An 8,652-nucleotide genomic window follows, 5' to 3' on the forward strand; every position below is an offset into this window, starting at 1 on the left:
TAAACATAAGTCTTCAGAGTCTCCAGCAGCCTCAGACTCTTTCATGTCCTCAATTCTAAGCTTGCCATTAAGATAATACGCTCTACTGAGCTAAGTGCAGAGACATCATGCCTTTTTCTTTTTAGAATTCATCTGCTTCTCTTTCTGGATTTCTGTGACTTAGTTCATGTTCACCTCCCAGGACTTACTCTCTGCAGGCAGGCCTGCTGTGTCAGACCATTCATCAATATACCTCATTTGTCCCTAGTGCGAGGTCTGGCCTTCCTGATTCTAACCTGCAGGTTATTCAGTGTGTCACCTTTGATAAAAGAACACCAAGAAGCTCCTGGAATACCATTGTGCTCCATAAATGTCATCTGCAATCTTCACGGCAATATTCCACAGATTCAACAACCTGCAGTGACATTACACCTGCTGCCTGACAAATAATTGATGTATAGCTGATACAGGAAATGGGACAGCTGGATTTCTGTTGCCTTGCCTTGCTGGATGCTGCCTTTTTACTTGGCTTTTGGCAATGCTGCACTGGTTAAGGAGTGTGATTACGCTACAAGTTCAAGCAAGCCATACACTCTCCATTTGAAAGAATAATTGTATCCAAAAAAATTACATGACCTAAAGGCCTAATTAAACAGCACAAGTCATATCATTTAGAACAGCCTATATTCTATAAAAACTTCAGTGGCATGTTTGATTCTTACAAACATTTACCTGGGCTTTTCTTTTCATTAACTATAATGAATACATAATAATAAAATAAGTACATAATAAAATAATAGTTGCAAGAATTAGCATGTACAATTAGAAACAGTAGTTTGGAAGCCACATTAATATATTTGTATTCTTCATCCAATAACAAAGGTAAAGTTAGTTCCTTCTTCGATTGTTTCCAAATAGTTTTCTTGTAAAACTAGGAGACCCAATGGAATAAGGCATCAGCACAGGCTTACTAGCAATTCCTCCTTCAAAGATCCTGCTATTGCTATTCCTTACATAGAAGATTTAAAAGCCACTACAGTGGCAGTAGTCTCATGCAGTTTTACAGTTTCTCTTATTTCCTCCTTTTTTTTTTGTTAAGAATATGCTGTCCAAATGAAAACCTACAGTGCTGTAAATGTTATATACAGTAGGATGCAGTGTTGTAGCCCTGCTGGTCCCAGGATATTAGAGACAAGGTGGGTGAGATGATATCTTTTATTGGACCAACTTCTGCTGGTGAGAGACAAGCTTCCAAGTTTACACAGAAAAGCTGGTCTAATAAAAGATACTACCTCACTGCCTTGTCTCTCTAATGCACAATAGGAAATATATCTTTATTTCAATGCATGGAAATCCCACATGCATCACTATTGGAATATTCAGTGTACCAAAATTAAATAGGGTGACAAAAATTGAAACCTTGGACTGTGTATCAAAAACTAAAACAGAGGAAGTGTTTGTATAGAAAGGATTATAATTTGTTAAAAGTGCAGGACCAAGAACCTGAAAATTTGGGCTGTATTCCCAGCTTTGTCACCCTTGCCATATGACCCTGGGCAAGTTATTGACCTTGCTGTGCTTTTCCTCTCCCATCCGTGATACCATTATGATAATAATAATAAACTTCCTTACCACAAAGAGGATGTTGAGATTTAATATTTGAAGCACTCTGAGATCCTCAAACAGAAGGTGCCCAATTGATGTTCCAGGTCACTCTGTCAGCACTAACCCCCTGCTGAAAAATTGGCCTGGGTGGCTTCCTTTGCTCCATGGCCTATGGGTAACATTGTCCAAACGAAGGCAAATTGTCACAGAATGGCAATGTGTATTATTAATGAACAGTATCTTCACTGAGCTACACACAATGGAAACTATTAAAAAAAGCTTTATAAACACTGAGATATATATGGGCCAAACCCTGAGGTCCTTTTCCCTTTTTACATCATTTTCATTCTGTCTCAGTTTTTACTCAGGTAAATTCCTGATCAGTGGAAGTAAGCACATCAGGATTTGTCCCTGTAGACTTTAAAACCGTGGCCAAATTCATGTCTTGGTTACTCTGGATTTGCACTGATGTAACTCGGAATTAAGACAGTTTAACAAGGCAAATCAGAGAGTCTGGATTTACACTGGTGTGGCTGGGGGATAAATGTATCCAAAACTATTAAGCAGAGCTAAACCCTGTAGTCCTTACTCAGACTCCCATTGATGATCAGTGGGAACCATTAAGACAGATGTCTGTCTAAACCAAGTAACAAGATAATTATGTATCTATAATTAATTTCCTTCCTCACTCTTCCCTTCTTGGTAGCCTCACTAGTCTTTCATATAGGTCCTAATCCTGCAGTCACATTCTTATCTTTACAAAGATGAGTAGCCCTATTAAGTCAAATATACAAATCAAGATGAATGCTGTGATGGCAAATTTCATCTGTCATCCAAGCAAGTAACAATACCATGTGATTTATATAATTAAACAAGGTAAATTTTGATGTGTACATCTGAAATTCATGCTGTATTGATCATTTGTGTTTATGTAGTATTTTTGTTCAATGAACTGATTACTTATATAATAACTAACTGATGCAGAACAAATTTTGAACTGGAAATGATAAACCAATATACTAAGGTTTTTTTAAAAAGCTATTATAGTAGAGCCAGACTTCAGTTGATGTAAATCATTGTATCTTTATTAAGATGAGGATGTGGCTTTTAGAATTAAAATTTGCTTTTACTATTTAGACATTCATCTAGTCTTAAAATTCACTATCCCAAAGTATTTTCACTAATAAAGGTCAAGCATATGAATATTCACAAAAAGTGAGCAGAAAAGACTTGCAACCATGGTTGAATCAAAATTTGTTTTAGAACTTGAACTAACATTCATGTCAAATCTTTTATCCTATTCATTCATCTTTAGCAGATAGATATACTGTACATAGTTCTCTGATAGAGTGGTAGGCAGTAGGTAGTGTCCTGCATTGCCTGGTGTCTATAAACTTCATCCAGAATTTGTATAGAGATAATGCAGGTTTTTAAGCAACATAACTACACTTTAAACACAAAGTGTTTCTTATATTATCTTTAAGTATCTTGTATTAATCCATGGAGTCAGAGTATGGGAAATCCAGAAAAGGCTGACGCTTGTGTAAGTTTGAGGAGCTCTGATCCATTATTTTTTGCTTTGTATTTTCTTAGAGAATATATATATATATAAAATCTTCAAATAGTTTAACCAGCAAAATCTTTATATATTTACTGAGAGTGCTAAACTGTCCTTTTCTCTGTGTAGATATGAAAAGATATGGTTTTGCTGCTGGTGATATTTGTTCTGTGGGAGAGAAGCTGAAATAACATTCTAAACACAAATAGACTCGGGCCTTTGCAAAATAATTCTCTCTGTATTGATTCACTTCAGGGATAAAAGCCTATTGGAGTGATTGAAAGCTGGCCCTAAGCACACACAGACAAGCCACGGTAGAATTCTGCACAAGTGGCATGAGGATTCTAATAAATGTCAGCTGTAGATGGCAGGTAATGAGAATTACCCAGTGGCTATGTATTCCCCAATTTTGTTCCAGCCTCTGAAAAGACATTCAATTTAGTTTAAATACACCCGCTTCCATTCATAGCTGAGGAATTTGAAAAGGAGGATGAAATCATGATTTAATAAAGCAGAGATCATCCTACCAAGATGAAAAGAGAGCGATCCGAAGCAAAGCAACAAAATTTTTACTAGTACTGCAGGATGGACACAGTTTCCGCATTTCTGTTTCTCCACCGCTTAGATGCAACCAATCAATTGTATGTTTTCGGTTCTTTACACACACTTCCAGTAGATGACAGATAAAAATATCTGAGTTGAAATCTAACTATAATATCTAGCACTTAAAGGCAGCACTGTACATCTTTAAAGCTTTTTGTAAACACCATTTCATCTTTGAAACATGCTATGAAGTACAAGAGGTAAATATTAGTATCCTAAGTTTGCACACATACAAGCTGGGGCACAAAGGTATATGTGATTTGCCCATAGAGTGAGTCCTTGAATGAGCTGGTCTTAGATTTGGGAGGTCTTGGCTGGCTGCATTCAGATTACCATGTGCTTCTCTCCCACATGCAGCACTTATTGTTAAGTATGGTTTAATGCAGAAAAACATGCACACTAGTACAATGAAATATGTAATAACAAATAGAAGCAGACAGAAAAAAACTTGAATACGAAATCCCACATTTTCATGAAGGCATTTTCCCCTTGAAATTTTAGTCAACTACAATTGCAGCTGGGAGCATCACATTTTCCCTCTTCAAAGCACTGTACTAATAATCCACCCAAAACCACTCATATCATTATCCCCATTTTACAGATGCAGAAACTGAGATCCAGAGTGTACCAAAGTCTCGTGATTTTCGTGACTTTATCAAAAGATTCAGTGCAAGAGCCAGGATAAGGACAGGAGAGTTCCTGGCTCCTAGTCTGGTGCTCAGTCTTCCAGGCCACACTGTTTCAATGACTTAAACAAACAACAACACTTTAATTCTCTAAGCAGAATTCAGCTTAAACTCAAAAAGGAAGCTTACCAGAAGTGGAAATTTGGACAGATGACTAGGTAGGAGTATAAAAATATTGGTCAAGCATGCAGGGTGTAATCAGGAAAGCCAACGCACAATTGGAGTTGCAGCTAGCAAGGGATGTGAAGGGTAACAAGAGTTTCTACAGGTATGTTAGCAACAAGAAGGTGATCAGGGAAAGTGTGGGACCCTTACTGAATGGGGAAGGCAAAGTAGTGACACGTGATGTGGAAAAAGCTGAAGTACTCAATGCTTCTTTTGCCTCGGTCTTCACAGACAAGGTCAGCTCCCAGACTGCCTCACTGGGCAACACAGTATGGGGAGGAGAAGAGCAGCCCTCAGTGATGAAAAAAACAGGTTAAAGACTGTTTAGAAAAGCTGGACATGCACAAGTCCCTGGGTCCAGATCTAATGCATCCAAGGGTGCTGAGGGAGTTGGCTGATGTGATGGCAGAGCCATTGACCATTATCTCTGAAAATTCGTGGTGATCAGGAGGGGTCCCGGATGATTGGAAAAAGGTAAATATAGTGCCCATATTTTAAAAACGGAAGAAAGAGAACCCAGGGAACTACAGACTGGTCAGCCTCACTTCAGTCTCTGGCAAAATCATGGAGTAGGTCCTCAAGAAATCCATTTGAAGCACTTGGAGGAGAGAAAGGTGATCAGGAACAGTTAACACAGATTCACCACGGGAAAGTCATGGCTGACCAACCTGGTTGCCTTCTATGATGAGATAACTGGCCCTGTGGATATGGGGAAAGTGGTGGATGTGATATCTTGACTTTATTAAAGCTTATGATACGGTCTCCCACAGTATTCTTGCCAGCAAATTAAAGAAGTATGGATTGGATGAATGGACTACAAGGTGGATAGAAAGCTGGCTAGATTGTCAGGCTCAAGGGGTAGTGATCAATGGCTCGATGTCTAGCTGGTAGCCGGTATCAAGCGGGGTCAGTCCTGGGGCCGGTTTTGTTCAAAATCTTTATTAATGATCTGGATGATGGGATGGATTGCACCCTCAGCAAGTTCGCAGATAACACTAAGCTGGGGGGAGTGGTAGTTATGCTGGAGGTTAGGGATAGGGTACAGAGTGACCTACACAAATTGGAAGAGTGGGCCAAAAGAAGCCTGATGAGGTTCAACAAGGACAAGTGCAGAGTCCTGCACTTAGGACGGAAGAATCCCATGCACTGCTACAGGCTGGGGACCGACTGGCTAAACAGCAGTTCTGCAGAAAAGGGCCTGGGGATTACAGTAGATGAGAAGCTGAATATGAGTAAGCAGTGTGCCCCTGTTGCTAAGAAGGTCAACGGCGTATTAGTAGGAGTATTGCCAGCAAATCGGGGGAAGTGATTATTCCCCTCCATTTGGCACTGATGAGGCCACATCTGGAGTATTACATCTAGTTTTGGTCTCCCCACTACAGAAGGGATGTGGACAAATTGGAGAGAGTCCAGCAGAGAGCAACGAAAATGATTAGGGGGCTGGGGCACATAACTTATGAGGAGAGGCTGAGGGAACTGGGATTGTTTAGTCTGCAGAAGAGAAGAATGAGGGGGGATTTGATAGCTGCTTTCAACTACCTGAATGGAGGTTCCAAAGAGGATGGAACTAGACTGTTCTCAGTGGTGGCAGATAACAGAACAAGGAGTAATGGTCTCAAGTTGCAGTGGGGGAGGTCTAGGCTGGACATTAGGAAACACTATTTGACTAGGAGGGTGGTGAAGCACTGGAATGGGTTACCTAGGGAGGTGGTGGAATCTCCATCCTTAGAGATTTTTAAGATCAGGCTTGACAAAGCCCTGGTTGGGATGATTTAGTTGGGGATTGGTCCTGCTTTGAGCAGGGGGTTGGACGAAATGACCTCCTGAAGTCTCCTCCAAACCTAATATTCTATGATTCTATGTACCATTGTAATGGGGCTCTGGGGACTCCCCCTGCCCATCCTGCTGCTGGGCAGCCAGGAGACTCAAAACCAAGCTGAGCCCCTCGAGCCCTAGCTACCCATGTATGCCTCTCAAACCCTTCCCATCCGCAGTGTCTCCTAGGGCAACTGAGCAATAGAACCTTTGGGGAAGAGCGTCATGGGAGCCAATTGGAGAGGGGAGAGGGAAATTCTGAAGTGCCAGAGCGTCCCCCTTCCTGCATTTCAAGTGCCCAAGCGATGCTCTGGATCACTCTGTGAGCACTGCTGGAAAGTGGTCAGGCTCTGGCTCAGGTGGCCTCCTTGGCTCCACGGCCTAGGGTAACATTGTCCAAACTAAGGCAAATCCTTCAAACACGTTGTTTTGAAAACAATGCCCCAGAGTTCAACCAAAACTTAACTAAGTCAGCTAGAGACTCTAAAGAGACTTTGATGGTTTTCTTGGTGCGTGCAATGCATCCGCACCGGAAAATCATCTTCGTATCCAAGAAGGCAACGTTTCCACTGAAATACCACCCTGAATTGGTTCAAAGTCAGTTCTGTCAGTGCTGCTTGTTCCCACTCATCTGCATCCTTGTGACCCATCTGACTTATCTCCAAAAACTTTGTGCTCTGAAGCTGTAGGCTGGTCTCCCTCAAACTCACAGCATAGTTCAATCCACTGCCCTGCCCCATTCTTAAAGGGACAACTCTATCCTTACACAATAAATACCTCTTCTATCAAATATACAAAGAACACAAAAACAAAGGAATATTCAGTGTTCCAAATCATTTCTGAATTCATAGTTATAATGGTATAAAATCATTTCTCTAACACATCCTTCTGCATTGTTGTAGCATACAGGCACAACAATCTGAGGCAGTTTGTACTATTGCTTCCTCTATTACGCTTAGTCATGGGGTGAGAGACAAAATATTGTCATGGATCAAAAACTGGCTAGGAGACAGACAACAAAGAGTAGGAATAAATGGATAGTTTTCATTATGGCAAAAGGTCAACAGCAGGGTGCCTTAAAGTTCTGCATTAGGTGCCATGTTGTTTAATATAGTTATTAACTATTTGGACACTGGGTTGAGCAGCGACATAGCAAAATCTGCACCTGAAACAAAGTTATTTAGGTTAGTCACGTCCAGAAAAACCTGTGAGGAACTTCAGAGGCAGGTGGTTGGGCAACACAATGGCAGATTAAGTACAATGTTGTTAAATGCAAAGAAAAAATTGTAACTAAACCATACAGTATTTTAAATAAACTATTTCAACTTAAGAAAGGGACCTAAATGTCATTGTAGGCCATGCTGTGAAGACCTCTTCTCAGTGTGCAGCTGCAGGTCAAAAAAGCAAACCAAATGTTAAGTTGCATAAGGAATGGGATTAAAAATAATATGCAAAAGAAATCATAATAACATTAGATAAATCAATGGGGCAGCCTTATCTGGAATACTGTCTGTAGTACTGGTCACCCCATCTAAAAAGATATTGCAGAACTGGAGGGGTTCAGAGAAGAGCTATGACAATGATTAAGGGCATGGAAAAAACTCTCATAATTAAGAGAGTTTAAAAAAAAATGAGATTTTTCATCAAGGAGCTGAATAAGAGTAGACATGTTAAAATATGTAAAATAATGAATTATATACCAGAGCTAGATCAGGAGTTTCTGTTCTCCCAGTCTCACAGCACAAGAACTCAAAAGGTGGAAATTCAGAATGGATACAAAGAAATACTGTTTCCACTCAAAGCATGACTAGATTGTGAAACTCATTGCCACAGGGTGTTGTTGAAGCCAATAACTCCACCAGATTCAAAGAGGGAATGGTTGTTTGCATGAACATCAAGAATATCCCTAGTAGTAATAGCTATTACTTAAATGTATTAGAAGGGACATAAAGCCTCATGTTTCAGATTTTAAACAAATCTCTAATAACTTCTAGGAATTAGGATGAGACTGTCATGAAGTGTAGATTATGTCACATCTCCATACTGTGGGATTTCTTACACCTTAGAAGCATCTGATGCTGGCCACTGCTGAATGACACGATACTGGATTAGATGGGCCACAGGTCTAATATGGTATGGTAATTCCTATGTTCCTGTGGATTAACAGAGGACTTTAGTCTCCAATCCAGCATCTCTCATGAGCAATAAATAAAGGTAAAAAAGAAATCAGATGCTTTATTA

This window comes from Mauremys mutica, chromosome 2, assembly GCF_020497125.1.
Source record: "Mauremys mutica isolate MM-2020 ecotype Southern chromosome 2, ASM2049712v1, whole genome shotgun sequence".
Taxonomy (NCBI): Eukaryota; Metazoa; Chordata; order Testudines; family Geoemydidae; genus Mauremys; species Mauremys mutica.